Source organism: Nelusetta ayraudi, unplaced genomic scaffold (assembly GCF_046127955.1).
Source record: "Nelusetta ayraudi isolate G7.1 ecotype Tasmania unplaced genomic scaffold, CSIRO-AGI_Nayr_v1 ptg000011l, whole genome shotgun sequence".
Classification (NCBI taxonomy): Eukaryota; Metazoa; Chordata; class Actinopteri; order Tetraodontiformes; family Monacanthidae; genus Nelusetta; species Nelusetta ayraudi.
Genome location: NW_027466061.1, coordinates 14,182,310 through 14,198,125, shown reverse-complemented (window position 1 = coordinate 14,198,125; position 15,816 = coordinate 14,182,310). Strand labels below are relative to the sequence as shown.

At 43.0% G+C, this 15,816-nt stretch overlaps 1 long non-coding RNA gene across 1 annotated transcript; it reads right to left on the bottom strand.

The window, feature by feature from the left end:
- Window positions 1–4,304: 4,304 nt before the first annotated feature.
- LOC142884223 (uncharacterized) lies at window positions 4,305–5,169 on the bottom strand. The gene is made up of 3 exons (XR_012926144.1): window positions 5,033–5,169; window positions 4,846–4,950; window positions 4,305–4,444 (listed from the first exon to the last, which is right to left on the bottom strand). It is a non-coding gene; the product is annotated as an uncharacterized LOC142884223 (long non-coding RNA).
- Between the last annotated feature and the right edge of the window lie 10,647 nt (window positions 5,170–15,816).

The window sequence follows — 15,816 nt, the reverse complement described above, 5'->3', positions numbered from 1 at the left end:
GTCAAAGTGTTTACATGACAAAGTACTTGAATGTTTTTTGGGATATTTCGTTTTGTAATTATTATTATTATAATTATTAATAATATTATAGCTTTCTTATCTGGAAATGTGCCTCAGTGGGAATGTTTTTATCGTGAAACCTAAGAGACAACCGTTTTTCTGCTCCTATCGCTTTTGTTCTTTGGTTTTGAACTTGTTAAGCTCTTCTCAAGCATATTCTCGGTTTGATCCATCTGTATGGGGTTTGTTTTTATTCTTTGGGGGGGGAAAAAAGAAGCCAAATCCCATGCCGCTCTGAGATTGGCCATAGCTCTTAAGAGACAAGTGCTTCAACTGATCCACCACCGCCACCTCTCGAGCCTTGCACAAGTCCCATCTCCTCAATTCAAAGCCCCCTTCCCCACCACCAGTGAGCGTGATGGAGTTTTAACCTAGGAGGCCCCAGCCAGGCCTTTTAGACATGCTGTGTTTTCAAGCTGTGTTGGAGTTGTGCTGCGCCTATGTGTCGTCTTTTCCCGTCTGGTGAAAGGTGGATTGGTCGTGGAGCTCGCACACGTCCGATGGCGTCCCTCCTCAAAGTGAGCACAAACGAGGACCTTGGCGTGCTGCCGCCGGTGCATGGCGAGCGTTCCGGCTCCGTGCAAAGTGCCTTCCCGAGCAAAACTACCCGTGACTGTGCCAACCGATGAGCCCTGAATTCCCTCTGCAGTGCGTCTTAATGGCAATCAGAACTGTCTTTTGTTTGTTTTGTTTCGAGGAGGTTTGCGTAAACGTGATCATTTGCTGTCAGGAAGCGGGTGACAGACCCGCTGCTTCAGGGTTTCTTGAGGTACTGCTCCCGACAAGAACAACAGCATTACTTTAACCAATCTAGGATTTTTTTTTTTCTCTGTTTGAAATGAATGGCAAGCCATGTCTGTATTAACTATTCTTTTCTGTCCCAGCTTTTTTATAATATAAGTGTGACGTTTCTTTCGGACTTATAATCACAGTTATTCCTGGAGAAGTCTGTCATCCGACCTGTCAGTTCCAACAACGTTGTAATACAAATGGAATTTTACGTAACAACGTGTGCCGTGTCCTGTCTCTGCGTATGGCCTAATTGCGCTCGCACAACTTCAACTTTGATCGTCTCATTAGCAGGTTTTGCAGCTAGCTGCTGTAGAAAGTGCTCAATCAGAGAGCTCATTTTCAGTTTCAAGCAAATGTGAGTGTTTCTCCAGTTCATCAGTCCACCAGCGTGAACTCTGGCCTTCTCTGCTCTACTTTTGAAAGGAAATATAATCATGTCTTTAATGCTGTTGTCACGCATTGGGGTGTGTTGTATGTATGTGTGTTGGTGTGTGTGCACATTTTGTACACAACCTAATGAACAGATGACACAAAGATAACCATCGTGACTGAAAGTACTTAGGTGCAGTGATACTGTTTTAGGTTGTAGTCTTCCTCATCCACTGAAGATGAGATGATCACTACATGAGCTACACTACCTACCCTCTTGTTAATTCACCCGTCAGTTTGTTTTTGAGCAAAAACTAATGTTAACACCCTTCCCAGGGAAGTATCTTGCTATTTTGGGATTTGCTTCAATATTCTGCCAAATTCCTCCTATCAATGTTATCAATAATATGTTATTGTTAACATGTTATTGAAACTGCAATAGCCCATCCTTTCTTTTGCTTGTCACATTATATGCAAAAAACAGTTCTGGAAATAAGCCAGTGATGTCACAAAGGGTACTCTTCCAGGCTGGTGACAACACCGCCAGCCAGGTGTTCACACTGTAGCAACTTTGAGTTATTAAAAAAAACAGTACAGAGTTAAAACAGTGAAGTGGCAGGAGACTGAAACTGAGGGCTAAATAAAGTTTTTAACCCAAATTGTTGGGATTAAAATCAACATCTGAAAACTAATTTTATATGGGGGCCTTTAAAACATAACTTGCCATTTATTTGTATTTTTTACAAGATGGATGAATATTTTTTTGTCGTAAGGTTATGACAAAAATGAGCAACAGGAGATGATGTTTAACTGGTCAAAACCTCTTCAGTATTATGTGCCAAGTCATGTGAGGGCCGATGAATAAAAGAAATGTCTGAGTCCAGCTGTTTGGGTAGAGGGCCGGGTTTCCACTCGGCCTTGTTTTTGCTGAGAAGGGTTGTTTCCCTTCTGCCTGCGCCGTGTCGCCAGGCTGCAGCCTGAAGGACAGAAGGCCTTTTCTGTCTGCAAGCTGCAGCAAACCTGCAATCCTCCCAGAGGCCTCAAGTGTCCCTGCAGCCACAGGTTCAGGGCCGCAGTATCAGACACGCGCTCGCAGTAGCAGTTGAGCTCAATAAAATGACTCAGTGACAAGTCCAAATGTTCAAACTCGAGTGATGTTTGTTACTGTTAGGTGAACCGAGGTCCTGTGAGTCCAAACAAAACGTGCAGACATTACAATCAGCACATTCTTCTCTTTCTGTTCTTACTTGACTGTACTTGTAATATTTTCACCAGCCTCCAGGGGATCCTAATCTTTCCACGGATGACTGGAACCTGCGTTGGCTGAACCTCGACTGAATTCTCAGGAGAATATCACGAGTTGAGCTGAAACACAAGGATACGGCTGTACTTTTGGTTGTTTCGTTTTTTTTTTTTATTAACTTGTCAACAGGTGTCAACTTGCTGCTTTTCATTGTTATATTTTGCAGCAGAAGCAGAAGAAAACATTCAACTACTGCACAATTTCTCAATCCATCCAGTATCTGAGGGCTTGGTTTGTAGGTTGTAGGCGCACACACCTGCAGTGCCTCAGGCGCTCACCTGTCAGGTGACCCTGTTTCAGCTCCACAGAACGACTGTGCAGCTGTTGTTACACAATATTCAAACTCAAAAAAATGAAATTTACATCCACCTCTGTCTGAAGGTGGTCAATCTAAAATCTAACGCCAGATCTCCTTCTTCTGTGCCTTCATTGTCCCCACATTGTTTTCATGTGCTTGTTGGTGTTAATATGCTGGATTCTGTGAACTGAAAACCTCTAAATAGCTGCTTGTACACACACCCAGAGAACAAGAGAGAGAGAGAGGTCTTACAGGAAGAAAACACTGTAGCGAGAATGTTCTTCCTGCCATGTGCTCACTGTGATTGCAGGTTTTGCAATTGTACCGAGTCTGTTGTTGCAGAGAAAAGGGGAGGAAGAGGCAAAAAAAACTTGTAAGAGTCTTTTGAGTTCATGCAGCTCCTTTGTACTTCCCAGAGTATGCATACAGTGCAGTGCATACAAAGTCAGCCAAAATCTCTAATGGCTTTATGTTTAATTTTGCATTAGAAAACTGCTCAACCCTGATAAAAGGCTTAGAATTCTTTTTATACACTTTCGTTGCCAGTGCAGTGGAAGTAAAACATGGCAAAATACAAAACACTCTTGTTTGTTTTTTAAGTTGTTGTGATTTAAACATGGAGACCATAGGCACCTAATCTTAATTGAACTTTATAACTTGTTTCATTCTTGTGATTTTTCAGCAGATTAGGACTGAAACAGGCTGCTATGAGAACAGAAACAGACCCCTCCCCTACCCATGTGTCACCTCTTGCTTCACACTTCCTGTTTGTCTCCTTTGCCAGAACTCTTTAATTGTCTGATTGTTTTCACCTGGTCCTGAGGAGCCGCACGTCAGTCCTGTGTCACGTGATTCTACCTTGGTAAGTGACCCTCTGAAACTCCTCATGTGTCGCTAAGAAGTCTTGAGCCAACGCATAAGAGTGGCTGCAAGCTGTGCACCAGTGCGTTTCATTGGATTCATTGGAGTGTCCAGTGGAGGTGCATGACGTCTCACATGCATGTGTTCTCCCTCTCCCTCATGCATGTGTATTTTTTTTAATGAGGTGCTACACACGATTACATGCTGCTTTCTTAATAAGACATGTTTTAAAACAATTCACAAGCAAAAAGACTTTAATTGTCATTTAGACACAAAGAACATTTATTGATTGCATGGATTTTTCCAGACCAACACTTCGACCAGACACAACTGCAGATCAAATTTATACTTTTCTCAAATTAAATCAAATCAAACTTGCTTTGTAAAGCATCTTTCATACATTTTTCTTAAACACTAATAAAAAATAATCCTCTTTAATTTATCATTTGAACCTCTCACAGTACAGTACATTTAGACTTGTTATGCATCAACAAACCGTGTAACACTCTTTCTTTTAGATATTCACCACTATAATTTCAAAATATGTATGTGAATGTGAATGTGAACGTGTATGTGAAAGTGCAAATGAAATCTGGCCGCTCTTTGAGAACGGAGGCTCATGTGCACCTGCTCGCCCTCCTCCAGCGACAGAGTCAAGGCTTTGGTTCCTGTGTCGCTTGGTGCGCCGGCAGCCACAGTTCCCACGTCTTGGGCAGAAAAACTTAAACGATAGACTCCTTTGGCTGCAGCTGTGAAAATACCTGTGAAGGGTGAAGAAGAACTGCCTTTTAGAGCTGTCGTTGTTTTTCTTTAACCCAGGAAGACATTCCCAACATTTTACGTTCGACAATTTTCTCCTTTTTCTACTTCTTTTTTCACTTCGCAGTCCCCCAAAACAAAATCAGAATCAACCCGTGTACTTGACAAATGACACGTCATTCATCAATTTAAATTTAAATATTCTTCGCCAAATCCTGACCCAAGAGCTCCGCATTATGTTTTTGTAATATTGGTTTATCGTCAAAGGTCTGTTTCATTTCCCTCAAATATTTTCTTCTTGCTCGAACCTTAAATATATTCCATCCATTTTTTTCCAACAAATTTGACATAAGGAACAAAGGTCTTTTCATTTGGCTTTTGGTTGAGATCGGTGTAGTTTTACCTTTCGTCAGGTAAAGTTTGTCTCTCTCCTGTATGTCAGTTCTGTGGGTCAGTGTGATGTTAGCGTATTCAGCACTCCTGACGTCTTCAGATGCCTGCTGCAGATCTATGAGATGGTGTGGACAAGGATGAAGCGCTTTAGTTTAATCTTACGAGAACGGCAAAGCTCATTTTTGGGCTGCACTCACCTTGAATCTTTCCCCGTGAGTCTTCCAGTTTGGCACCCAGTGTCGTCACTGTGACAGTGGGCAGGCACTGCTCTGCTTCGCCAGAGCAGGAGAAAGCCACGTCCACCTTGGAGATCTTTGGAATGCTGCATGCCGTCTCCTGCTGGGGCTCGGCGGCTCGCAGGTGGAGCAGAGAGATGATCAGCACAGCCACTAGAGTCTTCATCGTTCTGTTTCTGTCTGAGTCAGCAGCTCACCCTCTCCTTTATATATCTATACCTTAAGGAAATAGTTGTACAAAAACATCATAAAATGGAAGGAGGCTGTATATTTTCTGTTCACTAAATCAGTCACTTTCTTATCTCTTGATTAATTAAGTAGCTGATCAAAGGTTCCGTTAATTGTTTTTACTGCTCTGTTTACTTTCCAACCAAATTTTATAACACCGCCTTCCATCACACCATCTGGACATGTTCTATTTCAACTGTTTAAAACTATTACCTTAATCATAATATCATAATTTATGCAATTAGTCAGGGGATGGGAGATATTAAATTGACAGAAAATTTACAAGCCTCCATCAACTGACCTCACAGTGTCCCAGAATGTTCTTCAAGATGACAATGGAGTCAAAGTTAAAAAAGCTCCAAGCACTGAGCCCACTAGTGCAAATCTCAGTCCTCGTTTACTTCAAGTGAATTGGTCTTTAACAGCTGTATTACAAACCCATCTTTAAACATGAGTACAAAGCCAAGTTTTTGTTGTTGTTTTTTTGTTAAGTGCAGTTTTGAGGTTGTTGCTGTCAAGATGTATTTAATCAATATAAAATAAAAACAATAAAAATATCATACGCATAAGCATTTATTGCATCACAACTGATATTAGCACGTCTGGCAGCCCTAATATGGGTCGAACAGGAAGATGGGTTATAAATGAATATGTAGTATACAAGAGTTGAAGCCAGATCCAGGAATCAGAAACATGGCCTACTTGCCACCCACAATAAAATGTAGCCGCTATTGACCTTTGAGCCTCAAGACACGTGAGGAGATACCCCTGGCCATGGATTCTATTTCAAAAAAAAAAAAAAAAATTGTAGTAAAAATAAATAAATAAATAAATAAAAATATTTGAAGCTTTCTTAAAAAAAAGTCAGTCTAAAGTTCATATAACTTTTTGTTGCTTTGTTTGGCTGAATTTTATTGTATACTATAGATATAGATTTATTCACAAAGCAATGCCCAGTTTTGTCAGTCTATACGAAGAACAATTGACAAGTTCATATATATATATGTATGTATGTGTATATATATATATATATGTATATATATATATATATATATATATATATATATATATATATATATATATATATATATACATATATATATATATATATATATATGTATGTATACATATACACACACACACACACACACACACACACACACACACACACACACACACACACACGTATAGCCAGGAGGACACCATTGGAATCCATTAAAATAATTTTTAATAATCCATTACAATTAGAGGAGCTGGATAGTCTTGACCTTTGACCTTTTGAAAGACATTCATAAAAATGAAAAATGTGAGGGATGAATCATGAAGATTAGTTTATTCAAAATATGTATTAAATAGATTTGTTGTCTGTCTATATGAAAAACAATTGGGCAGAAGAAGTGGGCAGGAAAACACAGGCAAAGATATTTTTCTGTTGTTGTGAGGTCTGACACTGACCTCCGTTCAATTTCCATTTTCATGGTACTGCTCAGCCTTTTCCATGGCCTGAACTACAATATGTCTAATCCTTAGTCTAAACTCATATCTTTCCTCTTCAGAGGAAAAGTTGAGATCTTTGCCCGGATAAAACCTATGCGCAGCCAAAATGGCCAAAATCTTTCAGGAAACGTTCTCGTTCTCTTTGGAAAAAAAAAATGTTTTACTTCCATATTCCCCAGAATGGCATATTTACAAACACACACACATGTATACTGTACATAAATATATAAACACACACACACACCGCACCATGGGTGACAGTGGGGTATCTGTGTTACTCGCTTTATTACAACTCTGTGTTCGTGGCAATAAAAAAAGGCAAGCAGCAATAAATCAATAATGGCCTGGTTACCTCAAAGGCTGTTGAAACACGTGAATATAATATAAATGTTCAATCAATCAATTAAAGTCACGAGCCACTTGATTAGGTGCACTGATAAATTGGCTCTTAACACAAATGGATAATCAGCCAATCACAACAAGCCACTGGCTTGATGCGTGTGGACGACTTGCTGAAGTCCAGACTGAGCACCACAATGAGGAAGAAATTAGATTTAAGTGACTTTGAATGTGGCGAAGATGATTGTTGGTGGTTGACAGGCCTCAGTGCTGAGTCTTGAGGCTGGCAGCAAGGGACACAGAAGAGGCACCAGGCAGCAGGAATGACACAGGCACACTGTTTAGTTGCAAATTCTCCAGTGGCTCTTGGTTTTATGCGCCTTTACTTGGTCAGCAGAGAGTCATCTGAGTTGTTCAAGTCAAACTTGGGGCTTTGTCTGGTTCAAATCACTCCGACACGGAGTTCTCCTTGTGTTTTTTTTAGTTTTCCATAAACAGGATCAAGTTTCTTTTGGCATTTCTCAAGCGTTGTGTGATAACTTATTGTACTGCTGGAACACACCCACACGAAATATGTTAAAAGGCATGAAGGGTTGGCACACCTGCATTTTTTAAGCCACTTCACCAACCTCACATGTTGGAGCTGGTGGTGTTTCCTGCCTTAATTATCATAATTATCTTCCTGCATAACAGGTCTGATAATAAAGTGGCTTCCCCATTCTGTTGAAAATGTAGCATTTACTACAAGTTTGGAGTCACTGACTAATATCTGCATTGAACTCCACTATAATCAGTTTTAGGAAAGAATGATCTTGAATGTTCTGCCATCATTACGAGTGGACGGAAATCAGTCAAGATGCACTGAACAAGTATGGAAGCATTTTAGTGTTGAAAACCATTTCTGATGTCTAATTAAAAGGGATTTTCACGTGTGCAAAATTCTCTGTGAACACACTAAAAGTAGGCTGTTTCAGGTTTTTGTTTTTTAGTTTGGCACACACAACTAAGTGTGAATATAATACAAAGCTTTGTTTTAGAAACATTGATATATATATATTTTTTTTTTTAGCAATTTTAAAGCATTCAGTTTCTGTAATGACAGCAGCATATTGCACACGGGTGTATATACAGTATGTGTGTGTGTGTGTGTGTTAATACATATATTTATGTACTATTTCTCTATCTATATATACATGTATAGATAGAGAGCTGTATGTACATATGTGCATATAGATATATACATATATACATATATCAAAAAAGTATGAAAAAAATCTTTCAAGAGGATTTTTGCACGTGATTGAACTGTGCAATCAACAGAGAGAAGGGTGATTATTATTTTTTTTTGCACGACGGCACTAACCGCGGACTTTCTCTCTCTCTCTCTCTCCCTCTCTCTCTCCCTCTCTCCCTCTCTCCCTCTCTCTCTCTCTCTCTCTCTCCCTCTCTCTCCCTCCTGATTTCTGCAGCGAGCAGAGTGGCGCCTCGCCGCCTGCGGGCCTCGTCTTGTGCTCAAGCGTGGATGAGTCACTACGGTCTTGGTAGGGGGAACAGTGAAGAAAAAAGCTCACATATCCAGGGACTGAAATAGACTAAATGCTCTGCATCTGCCTCTCATGTTGTGCACCGAGTAGGAGGGCGCATGCTGCTCTGGGCTCCCCCGCACCCATCCAGCATCTACTCTCCCTTCCAGCCCCGACACTCCAGCACTGGGGCCTGTGAATGGGTGACGCGTGATCCTCCCGCTTCATCTGTTTTAATCATTATTTCATGATTTGATCCGTTCTTTTCTGGGTGAGCAAATCATACAGTAGGCGTGAGAGTCCTCAGGCCTGGCACAGTGTGGGGATGTTGCACTGATGCTTTGCTTTCCGCCCTCACACGCGCACGCACACACTGGGTGCTGTATCCTCTTTATTCACAAGAGGGCAGACAGGTACAACCAAACTGAGAGACAAGTCAGCAGCCAGACACAGCTTTGTGTTCATGACATGCTCTGTTTCTGAGTCCTGCTTATACCACTATACCACCATATAATGGTTGTGTTAAATCAAACTAGATATGTCATATAACTGTTACCACCACAGATACAAACACAAGTCTGGGTTCTCGCTCTAACTATTTGTTACTGCTGGTGAACATAAATTTGAATGAAAAGACGTCATCTTGGTTTGTCAATGATGACGTCTGTATTTTGAATGAGCAAAGTAAAGATTTATTTACTTTGTTTTAAGGGTTGTTTCCCCTCCGAGCCACCAGATGTCAGTGCAGTATCATGTGGTGCAGGCAGCAGGTGGCCACAGGTGTTGAAGTTGGAGTTAATTATTGCATCTGGTGCAGAAGAGGAAGGAGACAAGCAGTTTTACAAGGTGCTCAGCTTTTATTTTTGTATAATTTGGATTCATTGCGGTAACTATCAGTTTGTTTTTGTTTTCATTGTAACTGAAAACAACTTCATTGCAGCTATCAGCCGGTAGCGGCTACATATAGGACAAGGACTATAGGACTGTGACTGTGTGACATTTAACTGAATGTTCTATTTAGGGTGTGACGAATGGTATGAAAAGATGAATGCTTATTAATCGTGATAATAATTTCACTGCTACTCAGCTCAACCAACAAAAAAACGTTTTCCTTGTACAAGGGAATGAACACAGCAACGACGCCAACCAGGTTTGATGGAGAAGTTGTGTTTAGTAGAACATTAAGGATGGATCTAAGAGGTGCGAAATGAGATGCAGTCAAATGCCATTCACAATTCTTCTCTTCTTATTAGGATTATCAATGGTTCTCACACACCCGGTTTGCATTGGTTTCTTGGGTATCCATTATCCTCGCATTCAATTGTCTCTACATGCCAACAGGCCCATCAGATGATATTTATGACAGGTCAGAAATATCCCACTGGCTTTTCCCCAGCTGGCCTCACAGGCTCGCGGGCTTCTCGTACCCGAGTCAGCAGGGGCTCAAGAACCAAAGCCGCCTTTGTCTCTGAATCTGCCAATCATCTAATTTTAATGCTGACATCACAGGTTTGGCCCACAGAGGTTTGGCTCGGCTCCCTGTTGCCCTGCGCTGTTTAAGCACTTCATTTTATTTGCAACCTGTGTGCATGCGGCTTCCTCTTGACTTTTGCCAATGTGAATCGTGATCCGCCTGTGCTGAGGTATTACACTAAATCACAGTTTTGGCTCCAGACGCGACAAGAACTTAGACACCCTCCTGTGGCCCCACATGGCCCGCATTGTCCTGTACTTACATGGAGATGTTTTCGGGGCCCGGATTCCCTCCCTACCATGACTAAAAATATTGAAGCGGATTTGCCAGCAAAAGCAAATTGTCCCACCAGCTCGCTGGGTCCAAGCATGTATCTCAAGGCGGCGTGCAGTGACATCGCTGTGCCCAGGCAGAGAGGAGGGCCCAGGCTGGATCACTGCCCCAGTTCTATCCAGCAGAGGCCGGTGGCAGGAACCAGGCTGTATCTGTCTAGCCTTCCACGGAGCTTCGACTCCAGCAGACCACGAGAGCAGCAGCAGCAGCAGGAGGAGAATTTAGAGAAGGTTCTTCACCTGCACAGCCATCCGTTTCAGGCGTCGGGCCAGCCAGGGAGCAGCATGGTCTACAGGTAGGCTGTGGGTGGATTAAGCAAAACAATATTATGTAAATCAGGCTCTTCTTGCAATATCTCACATAAATTATTAAAAAGCAGATTTATGATTTAGGGGATGTCAGGTTCTATGTGTCTATGTATTTAGTTGTATATATCTAGTTCCACAGGTTCCCTTTTTTTCCTCCCTTCAAAATTCTGCTTCCAGGTGACATTAACTAATCAGGGCACACAGCGCTCTGTCAATTTGCGCTGACTTCATAACTTCACCAGAAGTGGGGATTAAAGTTTAACTGTGCTCGGCAGGGTCCCTGTCCTCTCAAACAGTGTGCTTTCATCATCTCCTGATGAGAGCGAGTCCGTCTCTGCGAAGCCAGAACCCAGCTCTAATTCCCTGCTGCAATTAGACCTGAAGTTTGAGGCTCACGAGGCCGCCACCGCGAGACGCATGGCTGCAGTGGCTGAGAACACCGGGGACTTGAATGAGTAACGGTGTGTAAAATTAATGTTTGAAATGATGGCAGGGTTCATCAACCCATAGTTGTAGTCTGCCTTGCTGAATGTCAGGAAGATTATTTGTTTACATTTCTTGAAAACATGTTTTGAAGAGTTCATCTATTAAAAACTAAAGAATAATGTCTTATGAGAGTCAAGTGTAAAAAGATGCAGGACTCAATTCTAACTCCTGCGGTGTGTTGGTTTGTCCAAGTAGATGTCGTTCTAGTTGTAGAAGGTTTAGTATTGAAAAAACGAGCAATCATGTACATGGATTCCCCGTTGTTTGGCTAGAGGCCTCATATGGCATTTATATGGGATAAACTCCTGTCCGATTGGCTATTATTTTTTTGCAGGGAGGTGTGGTGGTTTAGACCTAAGCCCTCTGGTTGGCTTCTTCTGGACCCTCCTTATGATGCAGACAACAGAAGCAGTTGACGTCTTAACAGTGTGATAGATGAGGAAGGAGGAGGAGGGGAGGGCACCAGGAAAAAGACAAGGAGAAACTCCCCTGGCAGTGTTGGAGGAGGAAGAAGAGTCCCCTCACTCAGCACTCAGAACAGTGCCCTCTGTTTGAGTGACCACTGTCTCTTCCTTGACTTTATTTGCCACTGTCTTCCTGTCTGGACTCATGAGCACTTCACCTGTTACCTGCAGACACCTGTTGATGATGATTTGCAGTGCTGCAGAGAATGCTGCGCTGCAGGGCTGCTGTGCTGCAGGAATAATATTACCTTAAAGTGGTTGATTTATGTATTTTCTGTTTTAAATGAATTTTTCCCCCCAACACTTCATTCGAAACTCTGGGCAGAATGCACAAGATGCTTCAGGTTGGTCTCATGTTGTATTAATAGAACCCTGTTATTCAACAAGAGATCACACTTATGTGTATGACCTCAGTAGAAAAGCTTTGTCTTGGTTTGTTTGCTGGCTTTAACAGTAAGGATTGTGTTTTTAGATGCCTGCTGTTTACAATTTAGCAGCATCTAGTGGTAAGAAAGTGTACTGCAAATAAATTATTACCTGTAGATTTAACACGCTCTCTCGTCAGCGGTTTCTCTCTGAGAAAAGATCAACCTTGTAGCCCCGCCCCCTCCAGGCTTTATATGGAAATTGGGGGTCATTAGCTCAGTACAACCAGCGGTTATCATTTTCCATTAATTTACAATAATCACGTACATATTTCATTGAGTTTCTGCCAAGAGAATCTTTGCGGACTTGGTTTCTCAAACTACCTCTGTATCAGATCTTGGCCACACCTACTGCCTCACGTTAGCCTCCAAGGTACCATGTGTGATACCAACTGTAATAGGTGCGCTGTACTCATCATGATGCACGTTTCCTGCTTTTTTGAGTTCCAGCAAATGTTCATGTCATATAAAAAACGTGGTGTCCTTTGAGCTTTGTTAGTTGTCATATTTCCTGCTCAGCCCAACCAGTCAGAGCACACCCTCTAGAGTCTGGATCTGCACTAGGTTTCTTCCCAATGTAGGAATACTGTACGTTGATTTCTCTCTTGTGTGTGAAAAGTGCTTTGAAATGACAGGGAATGTGATTTCACAACTCTCTTAGGAAAAGTTGATTGATTTATTATTCCCGAACAACAAGGTGGCACTTGTTGCTGTTCTTACATTTCTGTTTGTCCAATGCAACAATGTGTCTGTAGTGGTGTTGGATTTAGGAGTGGATTTTCTCCCTGTGGGCAGAGCCTGGTTATTGATAGCAGCTCACTGCAATGTTGTGCTTCTCTTCGGTGTCCACCAAAGCTTTATCCCTCAGCATGGAGAGTGACAGCAGCATAACGTAGCGCTTGGCGGTTGCACAAACTGGCACATTTCCACAACATTCCAACGTCCAATCACACTTTCACGTGTTGAAACTCATGGTGGCAGCACGCAGAAGCCCATTTGCTGTAGGTAGCCTTGCGTTCATGTCAACGCCGCCTGCCTGTAATGCCTCCAGGCATCTCATCTTGAACTAAAGTCGATTCATTTTCCCGATGCACTTACGAACTGCGCCAACCTGGGATGAAAATGCGCTTCACAAATCACCCGGATGCATTAAGCCGGTTGCTTATTGTCAGCTTGTTATCCAGAGCTTAGGAGAGTGTGCAGGTGCATAAAGATTCCTTCCACATTCTGAACCCGCGGTGCACTCCACCGTCAGAAATAAACAGGTCTGCATTCACTGCCTCCCGTCATTCAATGGCCGCCCCCACCTCCTGCCCATCCGCAATGAGGCAATATGCCTGCTGGGCGCACGTTTAAGGTCACTAGTCATGTGGAGACGCCGTTAGAATGAAGACGTCTGCATTCATCAATGTCACCGTACGCAGCGAAATGAGATGAGGTCGCGGCGTCGTACGTTGTGCGGATAGGTTGATAATCTCGCGGCGGGAAATGATCGCGCCGGGGTGGCGACAAATGTGAAGATTTTGGTGCTCATATTGGAGCACGCTGCAATGCTCTCAGTGGTGATAACAACAACAACAACAACAACAACGACAATCACCCTCATTTTTCTTCTTTTGCCGTGCCCTCTGCATTGCGCGGCAGCTGCGAGCGCAATCTAATTTGTAGCGTTTGATAAGTGTGACCACGGCGTTCTCCGCTAAGTCTGCGGCTCCCTATTAAAGCCGATTAAGCAACCAATTGTTCCTCTGTGGGCTCGTGTGTGCGATGCATCACAATGACGGCCCGGTTTCCTGATCGGCGCCGAAGGAAGACGGTGGACTTCAGCAATGTGGAGAGAGAGCAAAGTGTTAAATTGTGATTATTTTTTTTTAAGAGAGGAGGGGATGGGAGAGAAGGCTGAGACACAGAGAGAGAGAGAGAGAGGGAGAGAGAGGGAGGAGGTAACAGATGGACAGAAAATATGAGCAAATAGGGGAGTGTGGTAGAAAAGAGGAGGACCTGGCCCCCACTGCGACAGTGACATCACAGACGGCTGGCGAAGGTTTCGCCCTATCACCATCTCTTCATGATCCCTTGTGCTCCCCGCAACTTTTCAAATATCGGATCAAGAATCAAACAAACGTCCCACTGTTTACAAGGCTGTGCGACGCACTGGCAAATTTCAACGCAGCCTCCCGCTTTATTTAGGCAGCAGGAGCAATTAGGAGAGTCGAACGCTCGGCGCTCCCTGCCGAGAAGTTTTATTGCTTCGCCCTCGTCGACGTCTTGCATCGATTCAAACGCGCTGCAGCGGTGCGATGCGCCACTCCAGTGCTGCTGTTCACAGTCGAGCCCCGGTCCCATTTCGCTCCTTGTCTCCTTCTCCTCTGATTTGTGCATTCACCTCGAGGTGTCACGTGTCGCCATTTGTTGTTCAGATGCAGGCGCCTGGGTGCGAAAGGCCTCAGTAACCATTGAAGAAAAGACTTTCCAGGAGACTGAGAGAGTCATGAGGTAATGATGGCATCTCACGGTGCCGGTATTCACCATGCCATTTAGTTGGTGCAAAGGGAAAACATTTTTTCAGAGCTCTGTCACAGGTTTCTAAGTGGAGCAATTAAAGCGGAGCTGTTTGCCTGGAGGTAACGGCGCTGCTGCCGACTGGGGATTCTGGCTGAGACGATCTAGTTGACGCCTCTGACTGACACACTTTTTTTTTTTGGAAAGGGGCACGTGGAGGCATCGATGATGTAATAAAGATGTTCGGAGTGTCACCGAGTAAAAACTAGCCTCGGCCTGTTTTTTTTGTTTTTTCTCTCTGTGTCAGTGTTTGCTAATTCTCTTCTATAGTTTCATCCTCCGAGGTTCAAGTGGGAGCACTTAAAAGTTTGGGTAAATTGGCCTTAATGGCGCCATTAGCTTGGGCTCAGCTGCTTCAAATCCCTAAAAGGCAATCTGCCGTGTTAAGTGTCAACGGAAACATATGAGCACAGCCGAGGAGAAACAACAAACATGGCTTTGGATGTTTGTTGGTGTTTTAAAACAAACCAAAAGTTCACTTCTTATTGCTGCAGTTTTTCACCCAGATTTTTAACTTGGAATTTGCAAAAATGAAAAAACTCATGTAAGTTTGATGGAAAAATATGGCATTATTTGACATTGTGTTTCAAAAGCGTGTCCCCGTCGACATATAACAGCAGATATTAATTTTGATATACATTGACATTGGAATGTTTGATTAACCAAAGAGTGTCTGGTCTCCCCCTGCTCGGTCCAGCTGCTCTTACAGAACCACATGCGTTAGGCCTCCGACAATGCCATCTTTCAAAGTTTCTGCCGCTGTCAAAGGCAATCACAGAGATATAAATAAAGCTGCGTTGGGCCGCGAGGTTTGTAGACGCTCAATGAACCGTGAAATCCTACATTGTCACGTTGCTGCTCGGTGGGGGAGGAAGGAGAAAGACGACGAGCTGTCAGAGCGCCGGCTCTCGACGCTTTACTTCACTGTGCCGCTGAACAGCAGCATCTGCTCCCAGAGTTATTTTCAATATCATGATTATCCTCATCGTTATTATTATTCTCATCATTGCCGTCAATTCATTTACTTCATTTCAACATCTCTAATGTTCACTGAACAATCACTCCGCTACCGTATCATTACGACTGTAGGTCTCTCTCTCTCTCTC